General features: G+C 33.3%; 1 protein-coding gene across 1 annotated transcript in view; it reads right to left on the minus strand.

The window, feature by feature from the left end:
* Window positions 1-16,574, minus strand: part of LOC123566405 (uncharacterized) — a 29,158-nt gene extending 12,584 nt beyond the window's left edge. Inside the window, exon 1 of the mRNA XM_045360451.2 lies at window positions 16,462-16,574. The gene's annotated coding sequence lies outside the window, so the exon portion shown is untranslated. The remainder of the gene's footprint in view (window positions 1-16,461) is intronic.
* Window positions 16,575-26,961: the final 10,387 nt, after the last annotated feature.

The raw sequence follows: 26,961 nt of genomic DNA on the forward strand, positions 1-26,961 counted from the left end.
CTTGTTATTGCAATTACTTCATAGATCATGGACATATAAAAATAATCAAAGATTAATAAAACATTATTCTAAAATAAAATACGAACCAGAAGTACAAGTGTCTTACAGTTTTTTTTTAAATTTTGCCTGTCTAATATTTCATGACTTCCATAATCGGTTAAGGTTTAAAGTTAATGCATCATGTAATTCCTTTTCAAAACTATTTAAAGAGCTTTGTATTTGTATCCTTCAAAGGATTTTTTCAATGCCGCCAGTTCTTCAATCAGTGTTTAAAAGTACGAAAAAGAGATGAAGAAACTTCCTGCTGTAAGTTTGGAACTGTAACTTTACCTTAAGGAACAACTGCAATGAGAAACAGAACCAATATATACATATTATGGATCTGATTCATGACAAAAAGGTATCCGACTTAAGTTCTTTAGAAACTGGTCCGATAAGCGTGGTTTACGTGAAACTAATACGTTACCAATAACAAGAGGGCCATGATGGCCCTATATCGCTCACCTGTTATCACTGCACTTAAGGACAAGTCTTCAAGGTCAAAAGATCATAATAGAAAACAATCAAAAGAATTATGAGAAAATATAGCTGAAATTTTCTTTAAGTAACTTTAAAAACAAGATTTGAAAACTTTTTGTAGAGGTCCACTAGGCAATGCTACATGTCAAATATCTAAGCTCTTCTGGTTTATTTTTAGAAAATTTTGAAGATTTTTCTATGTACAATCAAGTAACCCCATGGGGCAGGGTCAATTTGACCCCAGGGGTCATGATTTGAATAAACTTTGTAAAAGTCTAATAGGCAATGCTACATGTCAAATATCTAAGATCTAGGCCTTCTGGTTTATTTTTAGAATTTTTTTTTTAAGATTTTCCTATGTAAAATCAAGTGACCCCTAGGGCGGAGTCAATTTTGACCCCGGAGGACAAGGTTTGAACAAATTTTGTAGAGGTCTACTAGGCAATGCTACATGTCAAATATCTAGTCTCTAGGCCTTCTAGTTTATTTTTAGAAAAAATTTGAAGATTTTCCTATGTAAAATCAAGTGACCCCTGGGGCGGGGTCAATTTTGACCCAGGGGGTCATGATATGAAAATTTTTTGTAGAGGTCCACTAGGTAATGCTACATGTGAAATATCTAAGCTCTAGGCCTTCTGGTTTATTTTTAGAAAACTTTTGAAGATTTTCCTATGTAAAGTCAAGTGACCCCTAGGGCGGGATCAATTTTGATCCCTGGGTCATAATTTGAACAACTTTAGTAGAGGTCCACTAGGCAATGCTACATGCCAAATATCTAAGCTCTAGGGCTTCTGGTTTTTGAGAAGAAGATTTTTTAAATATTTTCCTATGTAAAATCAAGTGACCCCTGGGGCGGGGTGAATTTTGACCCCGGGGGCCATGATTTGAACAAATTTTGTAGAGGTCCACTAGGCAATGCTACATATGAAATATCTAAGCTCTAGGCCTTCTGGTTTATTTTTAGAAATTTTTTGAAGATTTTCCTATGTAAAATCAAGTGCCCCCTGGGGCGGGGTCAATTTTGACCCCGGGGTCATGATTTGAACAATTTTAGTAGAGGTCCACTAGGCAATGCTACATGTCAAATATCTAAGCTCTAAGGCTTCTGGTTTTTGAGAAGAAGATTTTTTAAGATTTTCTTATGTAAAATCAAGTGACCCCTGGGGCGGGGTCAATTTTGACCCCGGGGTCATGATTTGAACAAACTTGGTAGAGGTCCACTAGGCAATGCTTCACACCAAATATCTAAGCTCTAGGGTATCTGGTTTTTGAGAAGAAGATTTTTAAAGTTTTTCCTTTCGGTTGCCATGGCAACCAGTGTTCTGCATAGAATTCAATTCTTTGAACAATTTTGAAAGGGGGCCATCCAAGGAACATCCCTGTGAAGTTTCATCAAAATTGGCCTGTTGGTTTAGGAGGAGATGTTGTTTAAAGGAAAGTGTGGACGGACGGACGGACGGACGGACGCCGGACGGTGAGCGATCACAATACCTCATCCTGAGCACTTTGTGCTCAGGTGAGCTAAAAATGCATCGAAAATGAAATGAGAAAAGAAATGTATCTTTCAAATCAATAAATCTATCAAGAAGATTCAGTATACAATCCATTTTTCTCAAGAAAAATTTAATACACGTCAAATTTCTAGTCTGGATAATCCAGCAGCAGTTTTATTGAAATAGCGAGTTAGATTTTAACAAATCGTAAATACGGTTTTTTTTTTCAGACGGTTCTAAGATAAATGAGCCGCGCCATGAGAAAACCAACATAGTGCATTTCAGACTAGCATGGATCCATACCAGCCTGCGCATCCGCGCAGTCTGGTCAGGATCCATGCTGTTCGCCAATGGTTTCTCTAATTGCAATAGGCTTTGAAAGCGAACAGCATGGATCCTGACCAGACTACACGGATGCGCAGGCTGGTCTGGATCCATGCTGGTCAAAAAGCCACTATGTTGGTTTTCACATGGCGCGGCTCAAATACACTTTACCTTCATACCATTTTCAGCTCTGTTATGTTTTTTCCTAAACCGTATTAAAACGGACGGAGGGGTTTATTTTTGTCTTGCAACTCATCTAGTCGTGTCTCTTATCGAATTGTTCTCTTGGTACTCTCACTTCAAACAATTAAGTTATTGAGTATATTTACGTGCTTTCCAATTTTAACATACCCTTCGCCGTTTTTAACCAATATCCATTTTAAATATATTTCATATAATAAAATGTAATTGTTTATTTGAAGCAACCCGTCACTACAGTATCTATCTGTGGCTAGTGTACTTTGCAATCTATGGCTGGTAAAATTTGCGATCTGTGACTGGTGAACTTTGCGATCTGTGGCTGGTAAAATTTGCGATCTGTGACTGGTGAACTTTGCGATCTGTGGCTGGTAAAATTTGCGATCAGTGGCTGGTGAAATTTGCGATCTGTGACAGGTGAACTTTGCGATCTGTGGCTGGTGAAATTTGTGATCTCTGACTGTGTTTGCTGTGCTCAAAGCTTCCAAAGCGTCTAACCTTTTCATTTTTATTGCATTAACGTTTCAGAAGGAATGGCTTTGAAGCTTTTCTTACGATGCCAATTAAACCTATATGAAATGCACAGACCTGTGTTATTATTGCAAAATTAAATGAATAATTGTTGCTTGAAGTACGAGACTGTTGCATTGATCTTAAGCTCTGCGTTGCCAACGTATCAATGTTATTTCCAATAAGGTTGTTCAGTTGGTTGTTCATCCATACCTAGACCGCGACGGTAAATAGTTCCGCTGATTGATTTTAATATAGCCGGATGCCAAAGACATAATTAACTGTATTGTATTTTAAATCACTTGAAAATATGCTTTGATATTTTATAATCTAAATAGAAAAATAATCGATACAAGAACTAATTAGACGCTTTAAATGACGATATTCATTTTATTTATCAATGTTTTCTTCAAAAAAAAGGGCACTTTTTATAGATGTTGAGATTTCATACTTGCAAGTGAACGGTTCATGTGAATAAAGAGCTTAATAAACATTTTTTTTTTTACAAATGGCATCATGTCATTTTTCTAAAGACAGGTAGCTTTAAAATACCCCCAGAGCAGAGTTTATTAGCATGCTACGTCAATATTGACAACAACTTGAAGATAAAGTAAACATTATATCTATTACCGTTTTGGGGGTTGTATTAAAACAATACAATGATATTCGATTAACTTTAAGTGTTTAAGCAAAGATTATGATGATCGTAAAGAAGATGGCTTTTCTGCCATGATTGTTTTATTTGTATTTTGATATCATCATAATCACCACCACAACCACACTCATCATCAGCATCATCAATAGAAGTAGTACAAGCAGCAGCATTAGTAGTACTTTACGTGTATAAATTTTAGTTATAATTAAGCAACAGATTTTACTGCTTTGCTTACAATTAATATAGCAATACACAAAATTTAGTTTAGTACTGAATCTTTTCTCTCTCTTTTGATTCCGATGTATCAAATACTATGCTTTACTGTATGCAACACCGTCGCATACTAAATTTCTATATCTCATTCTTGATCATTTACAGTGGTCGCGTTTGAATAGGTGTTTGAAACTTTCGCATCCAAGACATCACTCGGTAGATTATCCTCTTTTTAGGACAAAATTATTAATGAATGCTTACAATTATACAAAAATCTATTTAGATGTTAGTAAATATGCTTAGTTTATATCGTACGTTAAGTTAAAAACAGCTGCGAGATATCCGATTCCAAACTAGACAGAACTGTGCATCGTTGTGTTGGCATCTCTAGTACCATTAACGGTCTGAGCTGCAAGTACTGGCATTTACATAAAGCAAAAAAGTTATGTACCTTTGGTATGCAGCAACTGAAAGACCATACCATCTATAGACAGCGAATCGGAACATCATATTGCCTCGCAGCAATGACGGAACACACTTTTAATGATATGCTAAAACTGTTAAAACAGTGAATAAACATCCACAAGGAAACTAACGTTATTGAACATTATGAATAGAAACACAAAATGAATAATTCAAGAAATATAATCGTTTCATTTCATTTCTCTAAACACCGTCAATTATAAGTAAAAAAAAACTCAACTCTCGAAGTTCACATATAAGATAACCAAAGAATCAGCTTCAAAATTAAATGCACAGCTGTACACTAAGGCAACATTAATTCCAGGTTGCCGATCACTTCCCAATGGCCACATTTATCAACTGAGGTCTCAACTTTCTCCGTGGAAACTTCAGTTTTCAAGTGACTGGAACTGATGTTATTGATCTGTGTACAATACCTGCTCTGATAATGACTGATCTTATCGGACCTCTACAGGTGAAATAAGGTAATATTGTCATAGAAAAAGTTGACAGCTAATTACAGTGTAATAAATATGAATTTCGCGTGATAGTCTCACTGCACTGGGTGAAACCCTTGGTAAACTGATTGATTACATGAATGTAATAAAGGCAATTACAGAGAAAAAGTGTAAGGCTGTGTGGTGTCTCCATGTGACGCACAGAATCGCATCCGGTATTTCACTCTCAGATTTCGAGGCCATTAATTTGTATGCATGTACCATGAAAAAAATATATATATAAGGAACTATTGCTAATTTTGAAATTGACAGCGTGTTTTGTCTTTATCTACTTCATTATTTCTTCATTTTATCATGGAAAGATATGTCAGGAACAACTACATTTGAATAGGTTTAAGTATTTATTTCGTAGACAGGTATAAACGTTTCCAGTTTGTTTCGGTTCTGTAAATGTAAATGCACAATATGTCTTAATAGTACATGGGTACGTGCTTGGTCTGTGAAAGATATTTGAGCCGTGCCATGAGAAAACCAACATAGTGGGTATGCGACCAGCAAGGATCCAGACCAGCCTGCGCATCCGCGCAGTCTGGTCAGGATCCATGCTGTTCGCTTTTAAAGCCTACTGTAATTAGAGAAACCATTAGCGAACAGCATGGATCCTGACCAGACTGCACGGATGCGCAGGCTGGTCTGGATCCATGCTGGTCGCAAACCCACTATGTTGATTTTCCCATGGCACGGCTCATTTGTCTTTTTATAGAGAGATTTATTTTGACCTTGACAATCATTAGTTTTGTCCTTGCAAAGCAGACAATTTGTTCTTGACATAAATATTTTGTCTTTTAGACAAGCTATTGATCTATAATTGGCCTGCATTTTACAGGGATTAAACAGTACACATTTTAATATATATATAATATATATATTAAAATTTGTATTACACACGTATTTAAACAAAAACGTCTTTCATTAAAATTGAGAAGGACGTCAACAATCATTAGTGTATCTCACTCCTGAAGCTTTAGCATTGTTTTGTTCTATAAAAACTTAAGCTTTTGTCTATATAAGTGTTTGATTTGTTCTGGAAAAGCTCGTGATTTGCCATTGTTATGTAAGTATAGAATCAAGTGACTGAGAGAAAAATCGAGCCAAAATCGCTCCTGCTAATAATGGATTTTGACTGGTATTTTCAGATGGGTGGAGGTTAACTGTATCTATGTCGACTTGGCCTTGTTCGGTTAAAAAACACATTTAAAAGTTTTCTTCTGCTTAAGTTGGAAAAATAAAGTCGTCATTGTTTAGCGTTTGAAATTATATAAACGAGCATGCTTCAAGTTTGTTTGCAGGTGGATATGACTTATCCAAATCTTTATCTTTGATACAAACGTGAATTGCACTTCATGTTCAACAATTGTTTTAGTGTACAAAAAATTGATAATTTATCATACATGGAAACATCTCCCCTACATGTTAATTATAGATTAGAACAGCTCTATGGGATATTTGTCATGCGAAAAACTAATATAAGTAGATTTATAATCTAAAAATTTTTATCAGTTTATTGAAGCTTTTAAGATATTTCAATAAAGTTAGATAATAAACATGGTTAAGTTTTTTATCCTTACTCTTGCATTGGTTTTTGAATTGGTCAGTAAATAACTCTAAAGAAAACGAAAATTCAATATATTTAGCCAACAAAGATCAAGGTCTACTTAAAAAAATGATTAAATTTTTGTATTTCATAAAATAGACAAGTGAAGTTTAAATAGCGTGATTGAATGTAATTGTTAAAAAAGTATTAAATTTCTTTATAATTCATTTTTTGGATTTTCAATGAAACCCTCACTTAATTTGATGTATTCTTATTCTTTCCTAAAGGGAATGAATTCTATATTAAAGAAGTTATTTTTCAATCACGCATTGTATTTATTTCAGTACAATGCAAATTACACATTTTCAGGAATCCAAGTAGCATTATCGAATGTATCGATTTTGGTATCACATCATTAAATATCAATTAATGCGCCAATGTCGCCATTGAAAAAAAGTTCCTCAATTACGGAAAAATCCATTACATTTTTTTCTCTTATTTTTTGAAAATTTTAGCTATTTAGGCATAAATTATGCATGTTACATTTACTGAAAATGACTAATCTTTGCAACAGGTGTCTGACTGTTTAAAGTATACACACATTTTTTACAAAGATATTCTACTTTCAATTTAATATGATTTGCAGTTGAACAAATATAATCCGCACTATTTCATATTTTTCGCTTGTTTCAATATCATCTATCTTCCCAAACACATGCTTTTTAAAAGATATAGCTGTCCCCTCTTCATATGTAACCTTGGGTTATGATTATAAAAATAATTAAATAATTGTTGCTTAAAGTGGTGTTATTCGAGTGAGTATAAGTGTAACTTGTGTGAGTATAATTGTAACTTAGATACAGACACAAACTGCTGCATTGATCTTAAACGTTTCAAAAGAATGTCCGCGGCCATCACGACCGTTAATTGTTCAGTTAAACTGACTTTGATACAACCGGATGCCAAAGACATAATTAACTGTATTGTAAATAAGAAAAACTCTCGAAAATATATATGTATAGTTATACGATATATACAATTAATAAGAAATGATCGATACTGAATTTTCTTCATAACGATAAGTACAAATGTACCTTATCTCCCATAATGCAGTTTTAAAAAGTTGAGACTACATGCGAGTAAATGTAAGGTATATGTTAGAAAGAATGCTATAACAAAATGCAATCTAATGTTTTTGTCGATTTCGTAATGATTGCAATGGAGGTCATATCATTTATAAAACCGAAGATTGCGATGACAGCAATGGAGATGGCTATATTATCATTATACTGTAAGTGTAAGGTAACATGGCTTAACAAACAACCAACTAGAACGTAACCTTGATGTACAATAAATGTAACATACATATGGTAAACAAAAATGTAATATAACCTTGATTTACGGTAAGTGAAACATGCCTTTGACAAATAACAAAATGAAACGTAGCCTTGTTGTACAGTTAGTGGATCACGCATTTGTTACAGGAAAAGCCAAATTTTGTGATCATGTCCTTTGACTTTTAAGTATGACCCTGATCTAATGGCATAGGTTGTGCACTCTGTGTGTTACCTTCATCAAATTGGCAACTTATGCTAGTTTTATGCAGCTCCAACTTTTAAAACACATGGATGTAACACAGTTGAGATATTTGAACACTAACCTCCAGATGATACATTGACCTTTGCCCAAGTGGTCTTGGTTGTGCGCTCAGCATTTCATCTTGCTGGGCTTAGAAATTGAAGTAAGTTTTATGAAAATCCTTCCAGTGATCAAGACGATATGGAACGGGCACGAAGTTAAGCTATTCGACCTCCAAGTGTGACATGGACCTTAGATATTATGACCTCGGATTTGTCTTCTTGATGAGATTAACAAATGCTTCTCTAGTTTTATCAAAATCTTTCGATTGCTTAAGAAAATATGGAGCGGACTCGATGAACAAGCGGATGGACGGACGGATCAACGGACAAGCGTGACTACAATTTAACCCCTATATATTTTGTATCTGGAGATACAGCATTGACGCAAGGCAAAATGTAATACAATGTATACCATTGCTATTTAGCAACTTATGCGACTTGGTCTTTACCTAGTAAATCGGAATTTATTCTTTTTGTATACCATAAACGCCATCTACAAGCATCAAATTGACACAAGCGATTGTAATACACACACTTCATGAACATACTCTTGATTACAGCTAAAACTTCTAAACTAATTAACACACATCTACGAACACGGGAAATGCCGCTAATGAACTCTCATAAAGAACAATACATTCCTTACTAAGTTCGATATGAAAATGAATTATTCCTTTGCTATACGTTTTTCATTTGCTCTTGCACCAAAATCAATTACAATAAAATTCATCTATGAATATCCAAATAATTAGCTTTAAAAGTAAAAGCACGACTATAAGCGGATGCAACATTATTATCAAACCGTCAATCACATCCCTATGGCAGCATATATCAACTGAGTTCTCAACTTTCTCTGTGGACACTTCAGTTTTCAAGCGCTGACTGGAACTGATGTTATTGATCTCCAGTCTGTTAGTAATTGATCACTGAATGTGTAATGATAATAATAAAGAAATAAGTTCAATTAGATTTTGATGTTTCAATTTTGCAATATGTTATACATTTGTATTGACATTTATATGCCTTTCTGAAAATAAAATAGACGGAAGGCGAAAAAAATATATATATATGTTTTGTTTTTGAGGTAAACAGGAGCAACCGAAGAGCGAAAAAATATATGTTTCTTGTTATGGCTTTTGTTAAACAAACAGAACCCTTAAAAAGGAAAGCACAACCTTTTTACATTATCATCCTATATCAAATATGATTTGACGTGATGTATTTGATTTAAATCATTTTAGATGTATTATTTTAATCCGTTTGTCTGATCTTTGGAAGAAATAAATCTACGAGATACGGTTGCCACTTGATCGTTGGCGTTGGTTTAGTATTTTGTTCATATCCACTTTTTTCTAAAAAGTTTAAGAATTATATCTTTGAAACTTTGTGCTTGTTTACTATCACAAAATAAAATCTCACATACATATCGTCAGAATTACGGCTTTTCTGTTTACTTAGCAAAATTTGAATTTCTTGGTCAAAGGTTTTTGTTAACGATACATCCATACGTCTTTCTTGAATGCTATAAGAGCAATAGCTTCGAAACTTTGAGTTTTTTTGTACTTGGAAAATTTTTGCTTTTGGTTAACAGTCTTGTAAAAGCAAAGCCACGTAACGCCTCTCGGATCTCAGTTTATAGATACCTTTTACTAGTTGTTTAGATTAGGATCGTTTCACAAAAAATAGAATGACCTGTCCTGTGTAAATGCAAATAACAGCTATAAGTATTCATTAAAGTAAGCTATGCTTATCCGTCTCTTGTAATTCTATTAAGAATTGCATATGTATTTTAATACGATTTTATCATGTTTTATTGTGTGATACCTATGATGAGATGTAAAACTATTTGAATTGAATTAAATTGAATTAACAACAACCGGGGATTGAGAAAACATGGAAAAACAATTTATTTTTGGTATGTTTTGACCTGCAGGCACACAATGGGAGCGAGTGAAAGGGTAACTATTAACATTGGTCTGTAGTGTAAATAAATAATATGTGCTATTATGAAATATGTACGATACAACAATGCATAACCTTAAATCGTAATGATAACATAGATATATGAGTTGAATATTTATTGTAAAATATAAAATGTATATGAAAAATATCAAGATTTTCTTTTACTTTAACTTTTTTTCAAGCACTAAATTTGTTGAAACCAGGTTCCAACTAAGGTCTGAAATGATTGTGTATCATTTACAAAAAATGTACATTTTGTACTTTCTACCTTAGTTCTTTTAAGAAAAACATTTTTTTACAAAGAGTACCAAATTATACAACTGTTTTAAAATGACAATGTATCACATATAAAAGGTTAAAGAAAATCCCTTCTATCATGTTTTAAGTGCTAATGCAGCTTCGTGGCTGACTGTCTTTCTAATCTGTTTATGACCTTGGATATTGGAATCACACTATGAACATGTGTCTGACCCCTGCTTTTTTCCGTGGCCCACTACAAAGGTCTAGGCCTTCAAACAATATTTAAGACTGACAAGATGTACGCTCTGCTAAAGAAATCGCCGAAGTTTTACTGTTTATGCAGGAGCTCTCTTTAAATTTTATAGTTTGACAATATTTTGATCATCAATGCCTTATGTGTTTGCATATAATCATTTTTGTTGATATCTTTAACCTAAAGTTGGAAGTGTAATTTATTGTATTGCTACCATTAATAATCACCATTACAATACATTCAGTTTGAAATATTTAGAGTTTCCTGTAATTTGTCTCTAGTTGAAAAGGTAACTGTTTTATATAAATGTTAGGTTCCTTATGAGTTCAGATTATTTTTTTCATATATCATTGCCTGGTTATCGCTCAGACTGACATGTTGAAAAACACTAAAAATGTTATGCAAAATGGGGCTTATATGCCTGAAATATTCATACGCTTTTCAATTAATTCAGCATGAAAATTAGATTAAACTGGTACGTTATAAAAGTGCACAGAAAATAGAGACTACTTTAAAAGCTTTTAGCCCTTAGATATACCTAAATACGATCATGACAGTAATCAATAAGAGAAAAAAAAGTTTGACATTTTCAACTTGTGTCGTACAATACAGCTTATTCAAGTTCAAATAGTTTAACATGAAACGTTAATCAAAGCATTAAAAGGTTGAATACAAATAAACTTTGTACTTCTGTATGCAACTGAACTTTCATTTTGCATTTCACGGAGATATAGTTACAATACGTGCGGATAGATGGCACTTTTTCAGTTACTTTCATTTAACCTTGTGTCTCTCCTAGGTCTCTGTTTAGAAGAGAGTCATACTTAATGTCCTACGTTAATCAAGAAATGAACATCTTGAAACGTGTAATCATAATTGTAGAAAATAAATGCAAAATACTAGAGCGACAGACAAAAAATGATTTGTTTTTGGACTGTGTGCAATGTGTGTGCGGAAGACGTAGGAAGTACGGAAGTAAAATAGTTTCTCTAAACAAAGCAAAATGGGTGGGTATTCAAACAACAGAATAACCAATAATTGCATGCATATACACATTTTAGTACCCTATATTAGTCTTTAGTTATTATTCTTTATAATATTGACCATCTAATCGCATATATACTAGCTGATCCAACAGTAAATTCCAGACATGACATGGCTACTTTCTCACTTTCAAAATACCAAATCCGAATAAGGCAAACTGGTTTAGTATACCCCTCGTAAAGTATGTCGTTTCGGTGATACCTTTCTTTTGGTGAATGTGGATCTTTTTATCCAGATTTAATCTCATAGACAACCTTAGATTTACAAGACTATTAATCCACAGACATTTTTCTTTGTCAAGCGACAATCTTAGACTTAGATCCATATGTCTGTGTCTGTTAAACCACAGACATTCTTTTTTGTCAGACAACAATCTTTGACTTGTAACTACACTACTGCTAATCCACAGATAGTGTTTTTCGTCAAGCGACAATCTTAGACTTCGGTCTACACCACTGCCAAACCATAAACATTTTTATTTGCCTAGCGACAATCTTAGACTTAGATCAAACTGAGGCAGTGGCACTGAGTCCAGTAGTATTCTCTCTGCTTTGCAATTGGGCTTATTTGCATGGAGCAATATTTCGTTTCTCTAGCAATTTGCAATCGTCAACGACAAGAAACATTTAATTCATCCAAAAAAAATGCAGTACAAATAAATACAGTGTCATTAATTGGTACATGCATGTGTTTAGTATTATATACATTGTACTTGATTATATTATTGTACACAGAGGTAGCCGCCAATATTACTTAGACGTGTTTTTCAACGATATCGCCAAATTGCTTCCTTTTTAACAGGATATGTATTTTGTGATTTAAGGATTTGGTAGGATGAGATAAACGGTAACACAGTTAGAGTGGCTCACATTAACATGGAGATAAATAAATAAGTTTAGTGACTCGGTGACACTTAAGCTCTGATAAATGTTAGATTGCGACGGGTGGTCGAATGAAAACTTTAGATATGTTAATAATCCTGATAAAAACCTGTTATTTCACGTTTTGAGTGTAATATACAATGTAGAAGTTACATTTTAAAACTTATTTTCAATGGTGGCCTATCGACCAGCTCGAACCTCGAAGACTTGTGTAAGAATAATAGAAGCTTATCATAATTTTTCTATGACATTTCCTCATATAATGTTAACTTTATGCGTTCGACGTTACGATAAAAGCTACAATTGTTTTTCTAGACCAATTTTCTCATTTCAATTTTGGTTTACTGTTTTTTTGTTTTTTTTTTTGGAAACACGGAACACGGAATCTATGTTGTATTCTTAATTTCTCATTTCTCATGTTCTTATCAAAAGTCAAAATGGATCAAGGAATGTTAGGATTCAACGCGTGCATGCGGATACAGCGAGGCAGATATGGTTGTCAAACACAAATAGAAATTATTAGGGATGGGAACGAATATTCGAATATTCGAATATTCGGAAATCGGTCGAATATTCGAATATGAAAATCAAATTCGAATATTCGTAAATTATTGTATATTTTTGTTCAAAATAAGTATCATTGATTTTGGGCAATATGAGCATGCTAATTCTACAGAATAAAACCATGTCATGTTTGTTTCACGAGTATCAAAAGATGTCCAATTAACAAGAAAATAGCAATGCATAATTGGCAGGGGCCATCGTTACGGATTAACAGTTTGCAACAGGCGTCATTGTGTCAGATGCATGTCAAAAGATGTCCAATTAACAAGAAAATTGCAATACATAATTACCTGGGGTAATCGCTACGGATTAACAGTTTGTATTAGGCGTAAATGTGATATCTTTATATCGTTTGTTCATTTTTATTGGCGCTGTTTTATGTAACAAGTTGTAGAATTTTTTTTTCGAAAACAATACCAAACTTGTAGATATTGCCGATCTTTTCACAATATTTTGTACGACGTTTCAGACCATCCGCAGAATCGGTTTTCATCCGCAATCGGCCGTATTCGAATTAACTTTTATAATAAAATCAAGATAACATATTACTGATGCATAAGTTCATGTTGAAGGAGGTTTAAGTTTGCCTTACTTGCTTTTTACACGACGATTAAAAATTTTCAAAATGGCGGCGGTAATACAACAGCGCGTCACGTGTTTAAATGGGGCGACCTGCTATTTTTAGATAAAATTGCGACGGTCTAAATTATAATCGTTTTGATTTTTTGTATTATTTTGAAGCTAAAACACTGAATTAGTTAAATATGTTCATGATTATATTGACAGAATCGTAAAATAATATGCTAGGATCGGCGGGTTTTGCAAAGTAGGATCGGGTTACCCGAAGCAAACATTTTTTGGCCTTATTACGTACGATGATCCACGCTGTAAACAAATGAATACGTTGTGTTTATGCCAATCACTTAATAAGAATTGAAAGCTTCCATTAAAGCAAACCGAATATTCGAATATATTCGAATATGGCAAACCGAATATTCGAATATTGATTTCAGTATTCGTTCCCATCCCTAGAAATTATATTGTTCGGAGAACGACACTTTTCCTTGCCAAAAATGGCAGTCATTTCACTCCATTGAATATATCCTGACGGCAGCTATATATATATATATATATATCACTAAACTTGTTCTTACAAGAAATGTATTCAGTTTTCGCCAGTTCTAATGTTTAATAAACCAAGCTACATTTCTTAGATAATGTCAAAGGTTGCAAATTCCTCTTTGAGTTGCTATTAAATGTGACGTCTAATAGGTATTCAGTTTGCATATTGAAGAGCGGACGCAGTGGTCCAGTGGTAATATCGTAGTATGTGAACGTATGTCTGTTACAGTTGAGTAAAATGTATACATCGAAATAAGCCAAATTTCTTCCTTGCGTCTGCTTAATTTTGGTAAAGATATTGTCATCGAAACATTCTAACCTTTTGTTTCTGTCTGCATTTAAGCTTCGTGCAAGTGTGTTTATCGAAATATGTGAACCTCTCATTTATGTTTGCAAAAGTTGCGGCACAATATGGCGATGACTTCATTCCTCTAAAATTGTAGAGTTGTGCTACAAAATTTCACAAACAAAAATATTAAAATACGAACATCGATTCAAAAATAGGCCGGGACATATTCAATTCTGGCGCTGTCAGTGCGACTAAAATGGTATTACTTTATAAAACATGATACAAAATGAAAATGACTTAACAATTTTAGTAGAGTGCCACTCCGAGGAACACTTCTGTGGAGTGATTTCAAAATCGGACTAGTGGTAAAGAAGATGGGGATTGAAGACTTCAGTTTTCTGAATTTTTGACAAATGCTATTAAATGACCCATTGAATATATCTTGGACACTATTTTAAAATCGGACCGATGATTAAGGAGATGTTGTTAAATACGTTTTGTATTTTGCTCTGGCGCCATTCTTTGACAAACCGGAATAAACTGAACAGTCTAGGTATAGGGTTACACAAGAATCGTTTGTGTGAAATTATTTTAACAGTTTCTGACAAGTATCCACTCTATACATAGAGGGAAACGTGACTTCACCCTTTGGTGACGGTGATTTTTTTCGAATCCGAGTATTATGAACAATATTGGTACAGAGCTAAGCAAGGATGACTTGTTCGAAATTATTTAAAGTCGGGTCGGTAGTTTCTGACAAGAAAACTTTAAGGTTTCCACTACGTACATGCACGTATAGAGAACATGTACACATATGCAATATTTTGAAAACCAGTGGTAGAGGGTCAGTAAAAGATCGATTTTGTGTCAATTCATTTTAAGATCGGGCCAACAGTTTCTTTTCTAGTTCCCACTACTTTTTTCTACGTCTCTTTAAAAACTGATACAGTAGTTTCTGGCCAGGTAGATTCTGACAAGTTTCCACTATACACATATAAGGAAAAGTAACTGGCCACGCCTAATAGCCCTGTTTAGTAACAAATCAGAAGGATTTGAACAGTATTGGTAGAGAGTCACAGAAAGAACATAAAATAATTTTAAAACTTAGAAGATGTCGTTTGAAAAAAAATCTAAATTTACCTCTGTTGGTCCTTATAAATGCCACAGAACGGAACGGTTTGAACAATTTTAAAAGAGGACCATCCGAAGAACATCAAACCAACTGTCATCAATATCCATCAAATAAATGTCGGGTAGATGGTCACAAGAGCTCACACTGAGCACGTTGTACTTTAGTGAGCTAATTAAAGAACATTTTATTTTTAACCAATATCATTACATTTGTTTGCTTCAGTGTAAGAACAAAATTCCTGTCACCTAGTGAGCATTAGATGCACTATTTTCACGACTAGTACAGTCACGTGCAAACATTTAAAATGCGGCGTGAAAGATATTTCATACATGTTAAAGAAATAACATTTCCAATTAATTTCTGTCTTTTAAATTATACCTTATTACCCCGCACAACGTCACGCGCATCGGGCAAGTCATGCACATTATCGTGATGTCAGAATGTTGAAATTGGTAAAAAAAAAAAGAATCGAAACCTTTCAAAATTTTATAATTCTTATACAGTTTGTCTTAATGTTACCGTAGGTATTTAGGTACTTCTTTATCTTTATTGGTGTATATTATGAAAAAAAAATTATTATTTATAACTACTGATATTCTTTCGCATTCAAGTGTAAAATTAGTTCCGTAACACTGAAAATTATAGAATGAAAATCTCACTGTTTGAAACGGTAAAAGTTATAAATATAATCCACCGTTATATTTCAATCAACTATAAAAACATTCAATAAAGTATGATATGTTTATAACGGCAAGCCCTTAAAACAAATATACCTTACTGTGTGACAATCCTTTCCTTTTTCCAAATGGCTTCAAAGTTAATATTTATTGAGTTTAGATAATTTATATTTTTTATCTTTTTTTTAGATATATAATAATAATACAAGTGAAAAAATTCAATTAGCATACCTCTACTATATATCCAATGAAGAGAAAATCTTATTTTTACACGATACCATTACCAACAAGTTGAAAATGATAACAGAAAATAATGTTAGGATAAGCGACCCATTACAGATAAACCCTCCTAAATACCCAGGGATACACAATACATTTATGGTATTTGGTAACAATAACTTCACACTTATATAAAAATTTGTTCGAAGGTTTAATCGTAATATTTGTATACAGTTGTAAAGCCAGGGGTAACTGTCACACTAACACCCTCAATTTTATATCATTTTACTCTTCTTCCCTTGTATATTCTCGTATAAGTAAAATCCTTTATTGCCTGGTGGCGTAATCTGTGCATGTATATTCTTGTATGGTAAAATCCAGTGGCGAAATACGCTGTTAAGGCACCATATATTTCGAACAATCATTATTTTACCGAATCACTCAAAAGTTATGTTCTGTATTACAATATTTTCATAATAATAGGTTCTTATATTTGTAAAATGTTTTGTACCATTCAGTAAAAATAATGTATTAAAATCAAGAAAAATGAAGAAAATAAAAATTAAAAATGACATGACGGTAAGATATGAACATGATTTAACAACTCAACTGATTGCAAAGACTACTCGATAATTTGAATACCTGACATTGTGAAAAATATGTAGACATGAAATAGATATCAACATAAATTAATTTAAATTATAAAAAAAAAATATTTGGATAACGCTTGCGCATGAAGTGAGACTTGTTCTAGTTCGTAGTGCACCCATTTCGTTTTAGACTACGTGTTATCAAACGTGATTTACAGATGAGTGGCATTGCGGGGTTTGTTAGTTAATAAATGTTTTGCACTGCCCTTTGCAAATGAACGAACTAATACAGAACATAGTTTGTTTAAATGAACGGACTATCTTCTCCATGTAGACATGTCAAAAGATGAAGAGAGAAAAGAAAGTGTTAACAATGTTCCTTGGTGTGTTGCCATAACTTACCTTTTCTGTGCTGTTGATCTGCAGAATCCGAAATTCCTATCAACAAACACATGCTGATTTTTTGTTATTATATCATTCCCTGAGCTGATAAAGAGTGTCTCTGTAGATCTGGGTACTTATCAGTACTGATCAATCTGGTCATAGCATATTACGCAAATATGAGCTATTTAGCGCTGCGAATCAATTTCATCTAAAGCTTTAAACACAATTTTCAGAAAAGAATAATCTTGAAAGATACTGTTATGCTGTGTTAATCTCTAAAAACCAGAAGCTTTTGACATGATGCTTATCAAACCATTATAAAATAAACATCCCTACAAAATACATTGAAAGCTTGTTGGTTGCTTAAAAAAATGTTATTTGCGTGAGTATTAGTGTAACTTTGATACGACCGAAGGCTGTTGCATTGATTTTAGGCTTTCAGTTGCCAGAGTATCAATGGAATGTCCAACAGAGCTGTTCAATTTATTTTCACGGTTCAGAATACGACCATAAACGATTCTGTTAATTGATTTTGCTATAACCGGATGCCAAAGACATAATTAAATGTAATGTAATACAGCAAATTTCTTGAAAATATCTACTCTTGGATATATTGTATCTAAATAAGAACTGATCAATTCTGGAATGTTTTTCCAGACTACGAGTACTTTATTTAATATAGGTTAATCTTCCAAAAGACAAATTTCACAGATGCTGAAATTACATGCTAATGTGGGAATGAACAACATAGCAAAACAAAATTCATAATCAATTTTCAACAAATCTGTCAGCTAGCCGCTTTAAAATACACTCATAGCAAGCTAAGTTAATATTGATAAAAACAACTTGAGATTAAATAAACTTTGATTTTTATCGACAAAACAGCCTTTAAGTATACCAAAACAATATAATATGATTCAATTTCTTTAAAATTAGACGTTCATGTTAACAATAGACAATTTTTCAATGCGTTTGTCTATTTCGTAATTATTGCAATGGAGATCATGTCAGTTTATAAACTCAAGATTATGATGGCAGATATGAAGCTGGTTATATTATCATTATATGATAAGCAAGCAACAGCATTCACTGTACCCTTGATATACAAAATATATAACATTCTTTTAAAAATAAACAACAAAATGGACTATAGCCTTGATGTTATAATGTACCATCGAATTACAGTAAATATAACATGCCTTTAAAAAACGAACAACAAAAAGGACTATAACCTTGCACTTGAATTGTAGTAAATAAAACATGCCTTTCAAAAACAAACAACAAAACGGACTAAAGGCTTAATGTTAGAATTACACTTGATGCACAGAAAATACAACGTGTCTTTCACAAACAAAGAGCAAAACTGACTACAGTCTTCATGTTAGAATGTATACTTGATGCACAGAAAATCTAGCATGCCTTTCATAAACAAACAATATCATGAAATATAGCCTTATGTTCAGTCAGTGGAACATGCATTTAACAAGCAAATGAATTGATTATAGTGTGAAACATGTTTTTGGCAAGAATTAGCTTTTGTCCCTGGCAAGCAAGTGATATTCTTGACCACAAATTGTTGTGTCCTGACAAACACATTCTTCATTTGTTTCGTTTTCCAGGAGCATTACTGTTGTCCTAGACAAGCATTTAATGTGTCAATGATTAGCATTTGCTGGTTATGTTGACAAGCAGTCGTTCAGTTCTAGATATGAATTTAATTTCGCATGGTCTTGACAAGCATTTGTTTTGTCACTGCAAGACATTTATGACTGTCCTAAATAAGCATTTGATTTAGCATTGACAAGCATTTTATTTGAGTTTGACAAGTATTATGTTTTAGTTTATGCTAACTAATGAAATACTGTATTTTATCAGTTAAATATTTTCATATCTCATCACTCACACTGTGAAAATATGAAATCTATATTTTCACACTGTGAGAGATATAGCTCCGCCCCGTCATTACATTGTGTATGAATTTTAAATTATTTGCTTAAAACAGGATGAAAATTATAGTCGCACTTTGTTCTTTATAGTATATTTCTCGATTCAAATTATTTTACTTAAAGAGAATTTCTTACCGTTATGCAGCAAAATATAAAAAAAAATGGAACTTTATGTTGCATGCGCCTTTATAACGTCACAGCACGTCTGACGTCATGTCTGTTTACGCGCGTCTGTTTCCCGCCCTGGGATTAAAACAGTTTCAAAATGCATTTCTCAACGTAATTGAGCATAAAATAAAAACCAATGGCTGGCAATGACTATTAAAACACTTTCTTAGGATATAGAGGATATTTGTTTGTTTTTCGTGAATATGGAATATATCTCACCTCTGAGTGAGAAAATTTTCACATTTTTCACGAACGCGTAGTGAGATATATTCCATATTCACTCAAAACAAACAAATATCCTCTATATCCTAAGAAAGTGTTTTAATAGTCATTGCCAGCCATTGGTATGTCTTTATAACCTTTGGTGTACATTTAGTTTAATATATTTCTAGTTGCTTATGGAAACTTTTCTTTTAATTGTATTGCAACTCGACAGTTCAAGGTAACCGTGCATGTAATATCAATTTAAATCATTACCAGACATAATTTTCGACTACACCGACTTGTTGAAAATACTAAAAATGTTTTGCCAAATGGGGCTTACAGGCATCAAATACGCATTACTTTTCAATTAAGTCAGCATAAATAATCTATTATACAATGTTAATAAAAGTACACAGAAAATGGAGACTACTTAAAAAGCTTTCAGCATTTAGATGTACCTTAATACAATCATGACAGTTATCAATTAAAGAAAAGGTTTGACACTATCAACTTGTGTTGTACAATACAGCTAATTCAAGTTTAAATAGTTGAACATGCAAGTTAATCAAACCATTTAAAGGTTGAATACGGATAAACTTTGTACTTCTGTATGCTATTGAACATTCACTTTGCACTTAATGGAGATAAGGTTCAGAAAAACTTAAAATGAGCGGTGCAATATGGTTATTTTGACATTATGTCTCCCGTAGATATCTGTTTAGAAGCGAATGTGTCATGAAGCTCTTTGTACCTCAAAATGTGCAATCATTATATGGTACACATGATGTGATACAGATTGATATATGGTTTCTATGTACAGCGTGCTAGTATGTGCGTGGAAATGTGATGTGAGAAGGAAAGTTGCTAATGTTATTGGTGGTTTTTATTTGATATTCTTTAACATATTGAAAAGTAAAACAAAAACATGGGCGGACAAATTAACAACAAATTATCCAACGATCGTATGCATATATGCATTATGTATCTTACTTTAGACTATTTATGTACATTTTGACCATCTGTTTGCCTATAAGATGAGTGATGCAAAGCAAATTCTGGGAATAGCGTTGCAGCTGCTGTTTTGATGTTCTATCATTGCATGCCTGTATGCAGCTGAATGCGAACTTGGTGTTATACGGCTTTTACATGCAGGCAGTATTACTTGACCTTTTCTCTCTCAACCACAATTAATAAAGCTATATTAAAACATTCATGTGTATATCGTAGCCATTGGTGTCAACTCGATGTGCTCGCCACATTGCTGCCTATCTTAAACGGATATTTACTTGTGAATTTAGGATTTGGTAGGATAAGATAAACATTAACACAGCTGGGGTGATCCGCACTAACATAGAGATAAGTAAGTAATCTAAATGGCCCGGTGACACTTACTCAATACGACAGACGGTCGAATAAAAATTTGTACATTAATAATTCAGATAAAAAATCTGTTATTTCACGTTTCAAGTGTAGTGTACAATCGAAGCTTTATAAACTTATAATCAGCGGTTGCCTACGAACGTACTACTGGATTAGGAATACTCGCAGCTTATCTTTTTTATTTTCCTTACGGTACTTCACAAAGGCTCTTACTCATTCAGTGCCAATTGATCTCGGCGCTATACAATAAAAGATATCCATATGTAAAACATCTTCTGTTAAATAACAAAAAGTTATTATTTACACTGGTTTTTTTTCTGTGAAACAAACCTCTTAAAGTATTAACACCACTCCATTTCTTAGCTGAAATGTTTCATTAAGGTTCAGCAGTTCATCATCAAACCACAGAAATATTTAGTAAATGAACAACTTCTTTACCAACTCAACCTGTCCAATATGTTTTACCGTACTGTCCTTTACGACTGGATACTTCAAATATTCTCAACAAGTTGCCCCACCCGCTTTAAAAATGAATGTTATTTATAAAGAAATAAATGTAAACAATTGCTGAAAACTGCGTTAAGCCTAGTTATGCGGAATTTCAGCATTTGTGGTACACTATGGCAAATGTATTCAAGCGAAGTTTTGTAACAGTTCTTTGAAAAAAAAGTGAGCTGAACTGTCAAAAAAAAGTGTTGCCCCCTTTATGCAGACCGTTTAAGCAATTTAATGCATTATTAGTAAATTGACAATCGTTTTGTAGAGTTATATACGATAATATGATAATATATGTGATGTGTTTTATATGCTGTTCAATTTCCATGTAAAATAACTTGTTTTCTATTAATTGGTGTCGTTTAATATTTTGTTCGAAATATGCGACTGGCCCTTATATGTAAACTAAAGATTGAAAACTTAAAATTAAAAACAAATTATAGTGATACAATATAATCTTTTACGTAAGGATTATGGACGACATTCAATGGTAATACAACATTTTATCATTGTTCAAGTCAACAATTCTGTAATAGGTTTGAAAAGGCAAAACCTGAAAGTTTTCAGTCTCACTGTCCAACGATCTTTTCCTTGGTCATAATGATTTAATAGTTTTATTTCTTACATTAAGATGATTTCAAACATGTAATTACAATACCGGTGAAAATTGCGATTATATGCACAATGTATATTCAACGAAGGGCTAATGATATCCTTACGTAATAGTTGTCCCATAAAATTGAAAATGATAACAAAAAATAATGTAAGGATTAGCGAACCCGTTAAAATGATAAGGGCATACACAATACATTTAAGGTATTTGGTAACAATGACTTCACACTTTTAAAAATGTGTCCGAAGTTTTAATAGCAAAACTTGTTTTCATTAATTGTTATTAAAATAATTGTAAAACACAGAAGTCTGCTGCTGTTTATTCCTTACAAATTGAACTTTTATATATTTTATACCTGCACAAGGATTTTACTGACTTTTTTAATATATATATATATATATATATAAGTAAAGTATTGCCATCTTATTTACTTAATTTTGTAAGATAATTTATCATACTATTGTGCTATTATATTATATTTCTATATTTTAAAAAAAACAAGAAAATTGAAGAACAACCACAATAAGATGAAAAAGTTGTAAGTAACTTGTGGATAAATAATGGATACAGTCGACATCGTACATGCGACCATCTGTATTAACCGACCTTTTTATCAAATGACTGATTTATACTCCGCGCGGTCTGATCTTCACTTTTTATTATCTATTTATTTATTACTTTATTTTTTTTTTTTTGGTTTGGTTTGAAGTCACACCAATACAGCTGTAGGTCCTATGGTAAAATTTCGAGCTTTTATGGTGGAAAAGCCGCAGGTGCACCACAGGGCATTATGACATGCACGGGCTGCCACCTACCTTTCGTGTTCCAATTGGATTCCTTACCTGAAATAATGCTACACCCAAAGCGGTGTTTCGCACGGCATGTGATTCAAAGTCAGCGACCTTGGCCAGGGGGCTACGTAGGCTCCCTTTTGATTATATAAATACATTCCATTAAACGATAATATAAAACTTAAAAATATAGTAAAAACGGATCCAGTGATAGTACAAGATATGTGGCACGATCAGAAAAGATACCGATAGAGGACGTTTATTGTTAGGCAAAAGTCTTGTTGTTATTGCTTCGTAAACTCTGAATGTCATTTCCGTGAAAAAAATGCCTAACAGATTTTGCTTCAGGTAGGTACATGTTTTAGTCGTTCTTTAGGAGTAATATCAGAAATGTGAGAGAAAAAAGGCAAGGAGCCGCAGATTTTTATTATTATTATTATTTACCAGATTTTTATAGCGCTCTTTTCATCTATAAAATAAACGTCAAGATTTAATCTTGATCCTTGGTGTATTGTCATAACATATATTGTCTGTGCTGACGATTTTATAATCTATCAATATCCGTAGACGTTTGACACTATGCTGGTTTTGTAGTTATAATATCATTCCTAGGATGTAACTAATGGTATATCAAACTAGATTTTATTTGATATACAAAGCAGTGTTTATACAGGTCTGAATACTTAAGAAATAATAAATATGTGCCTATATTTTATCAGTTAATAAAATATGGGCAGGAGTTCGGATGCGTAATAATTAAATCACGAGTGCGTAGCACGAGTGATTTAATATTCGCATCCGAACGACTGCCCATATTTTATTAACTGATAAAATTATTGGAACATATTTATTATTTCGATTCTAACCACGCAAATTCTTCGCATTTTACAGCACTACATTTTAGCGCGATGTCATTCGGCTTGCCATATGCTGTTATAAAAACCTCCCCACGAATGGAAAGCGTTGCATCAAACTGAATTTCCCGATATTCAATAAATTTTAATTAAATTATTAAGTAGTTATTGCCGTGAAAATGTTATTTTTAATAACATCTAAGGTCGGATGAGAAATCAGAGGTAAATACTTAATTCAGAGTTTATATATGCAGTTTCTAAAAATAGTACACGTCACCTACATGATGGCACTGAAACATACACGCTAGGACATTGCGGTGGCATATAAACACGTAAACACACTTGAGTCTGAAAGACTGGAACATGAATTATGATTTATTTACTGTCAAAGTAGAATCTAGTTGAATTTGTGGTGCCTGCCTACAATGCAGAAATTGTAAACTACACACACGACCAGACATAGATGCACTGGTGTTGACGTTGAAACTTACCAGGCTGAAACATTTTCTTACGGTAAAAATATAAACAAATAAATTCATCGGTTAGAAATAGTTTGTTTCAGAAAATTTGATGTACTTTTTATTACTACTAGCACTGAAAAAGTCGAATATTTAGTCGGTATTATACTGTATATAATGGAAGCAGATTAGAACCTCACAGTCGTGTTACAGTGGTAGGGCGGAATGGAAGAGCTATATTTTATCGTAGATTCATGTATAGACGATTTCGCTATATGTTTATATAGCAGCTGCTGCGGATCGTGTTAGAATTATTTGTATCAATCTGGTCTAAGTACATTACACACAGATTCTTTTTTATTTTCATTTTGAGTTATTCCTCGTCGAGTATTACTTTGGTCTAAAGCTACAAATTTAGACATCTGTAAAGGACAATCAGAAAATATGCTTTGCTGTGCAATCGTTAGTAAGGCTAAAAGTCAACGTAAATGGGTTATCATCCGGTTTCACAGAAGTTTGCTAGGTCGTATGTGGTCCGCCCCGGCAAAATTTACGAGACCCGAATACAAAATCCCAGTTCTAGCTACTGTTATAGTAATAATGATCCTTTTATTATGTTTTGTTTGTTGTTTTGTTATCGAACGAAATCTCCAATATTTTAACAGTTTATCGATGTTAAAACAGAACTGAGTGTAGTTTTTTGTGTGTGCTATTTACCGTGGCCCAGTGGTTAAGGCGTCCGCCTCTGGATCGGGAGGTCGAAGGTTCGAGCCCCATGGGGAGCGTTCGTCCAGGTGAAGTTTCCGAAAAGGCCGGTTCGTGAGCCGCGAGCTGTTTAAATGAATGGTTACCGACTTCTATCCGCCTGACGCCTGGCATAGTGGTAGGAGTTGGGAGGTAATTGGTACGCATAATAAAGGTGTCTCATAAGCCAAATTGGCTGATCCTTTCAATAGGGGTGACACTATAATAAACAAGACCTGTACCTTTACCTTTTATAGAACTGTATGATGCTAGAGAGTTGTCCGGATACAAAAGGTACAATACGGACTTTTTCTGCCTATTTGTATTTACTTTTTAATTACAAGCTGTACTTTTAAGGTATATAATAAATTTGCTGACATAAGTGCCACTTGACTAATTCTGACGATCCACTGCACACCAGCGTTATCGAGGTACATTCAACGCATAAACGTTTAATAAAATGATAGAGCGTTGTCATCATTCATGTATAATACCTGTCACATTGTTGGATTTTGTAGAACTCTAGCAGATAAATTATAGAAACAGTGAAAGCCTAAGTTGGATAGATCGGCATCAATCACTGGCGTTATCACACAATGTATGAACGGATAAAGCTGCCCTTTTTGCAAGCCTTCGTTCTAATAACCACTTATTTATCATGTAAAATCTTTTCAACAGACTTATTTTAAATTGTATTTTATTGAAATGATACATAATTCAAATTTGAAACTGACTTATATATATATATAATAAATATTCTACAAATATACATGTATTGTAAAAACTACTACACAACATAAACTGATCTTACACCGGAAGCCAAACAATAAAATTTCAAGTGTAATTACAAATATTTTACACATTACAAAAACAATAAAACCTTATGTGATAGCTAAACTAAACATGAACACTCATTTTTAAACTGGTATTTTTTATCATACCTTCAACATAAATTTATAACGATTTTATCTTAATTTTGGCACTGTGGCAAACGTTTTATAATTCAGTGTGATTTCTAATATTTAGAATGGCCAGACCATTTATAACTTTCTAATTTATGACCCATTCAGCTAAAAACCTAGATTTATTTCATATCCTTTCTTTTCGGAAATCTGTTGAAGGCACAAGAATAGTTTGTGCAATTATTGACATGGTAATGAAACGTGGATTTTCACATACGTAAAGCGCTCCACTTTGTATTGTGGATCCAACCAGAGTTTGTTGTTTTCTCTATAAAGACACTTATATTGTTACATTTGTCTTTCATTAAAACTAGCTAACCAGTGTTTCAACGAAAACGGCACGCTTCAAATGAATACATGGCAATTTAAAATTTATTCACAAGTTAAGTTACCATGGCTACCACTGTATGAAACCCTTTACCAGCAATGAAATTACACAAACAGCAGGTTGTACCTGACCGGCAATGTCAAATACCATCGTCTGCTACATATTTGAAAGACGGAACAATTACCAGAATTATCACTGTGGAAAATATTGTAATCAGCAAGAAGGTCCAGAAAAACAGACGATCAACAACAAGCGCCACCTGTTTCCACTCATCCTCTACATCTTTTTCCGCGTCCTCGGCGTCACTTTTAACCACAAGAATCTTTAGATATTTCAAAATTTCCTCCATTGTTGTCACTGACTTGTCCCTTCGTAGATTTATACCACATTCGTCCTCTACCATCGAACTTCTGTTTGAGAGACTGTAGTCCCTTAAATCTAGATTCATTTTGCTGTTATTTATATCATTTACAGAAGGATTCCTCATGGTAGAATTCACGTGATTTCTTGACATGTTTTCACTATTAAGGCGATTGTTCCCGTTTTTCTGCGTAACAGCTTCCATTTGCCTTAGCAACTTTGTTTGAAGTTCTTT

Source organism: Mercenaria mercenaria, chromosome 8 (assembly GCF_021730395.1).
Source record: "Mercenaria mercenaria strain notata chromosome 8, MADL_Memer_1, whole genome shotgun sequence".
Lineage (NCBI taxonomy): Eukaryota > Metazoa > Mollusca > Bivalvia > Venerida > Veneridae > Mercenaria > Mercenaria mercenaria.